The sequence below is a fragment of the Pygoscelis adeliae genome, unplaced genomic scaffold (assembly GCF_000699105.1).
Source record: "Pygoscelis adeliae isolate BGI_AS28 unplaced genomic scaffold, ASM69910v1 Scaffold838, whole genome shotgun sequence".
In the NCBI taxonomy this organism is placed as follows: domain Eukaryota; kingdom Metazoa; phylum Chordata; class Aves; order Sphenisciformes; family Spheniscidae; genus Pygoscelis; species Pygoscelis adeliae.
This window is the reverse complement of record NW_008825277.1, coordinates 86,675-87,417: the sequence shown is the minus strand read 5'-3', so window position 1 is coordinate 87,417 and position 743 is coordinate 86,675.

Below are 743 nucleotides of genomic sequence, written 5' to 3'. Positions count from 1 at the left end.
GCCCAGAGGGGCACCACGAGCCTGCCAGCGCCCGACCAAGCACGCTGGCGAGATCAAAAGGAGCCTCTTCCAGAAGCCATCCCTGCGCCAGCAATGCTGCTTTAAATTCAAAGGGCGCGAGGTTCCCGCCCAGCGCTTGGGGCTATATTATATAATTCAGGCAGTTTAGGGCAGATTTACAGCTTGGGAGCCCCGCGTGCAGGCAGCAGAGAGCCCTTCTTAAAGGTCAGCGGGGATTTGTCTTTTGCGGCTGTTTCACCCATCTTTCCTTCAACAGCAAAGAAACCAGAGGATCGTCCTTGAAAGCCCGCAGTGGCCTTGCTGTTTTGGAGGGGCAGGAGCACGGAAAGCAAAGCCAAGTAAAAAAAAAAAAAAAAAAAGAGCTTGCAAATGGCTTTAAAATGTAAATGAGCATCTTGAAAGCCAAACGCAGCAATCCCCTGCGAGCACACGAGATGCAGCCAGAGGAACCGTGTCCTCTGTTCCCTGTCCAAGCCGGACAGGGATCCCCAACAGGGATAAAAAGAAAATCTGGGGGTCGAGCCCGCCGGGCAGAGCACACAGCCAGAGCCAGCTTGGCGGGCAGCAAGAGAGAAAGAGTTTGCACTGGTGCGGGGCTCGCTTTGGGCGTTGGCGGCGCGGTCCCGATGCTGTTCCAGAGGGGGCAAGTCTGTCACCGCGCTACCCCAGCCCTGCCGAGGCGGCCCCCGGCCGAGGAACGCGCCTCCGCGGGGCCCCGGCGG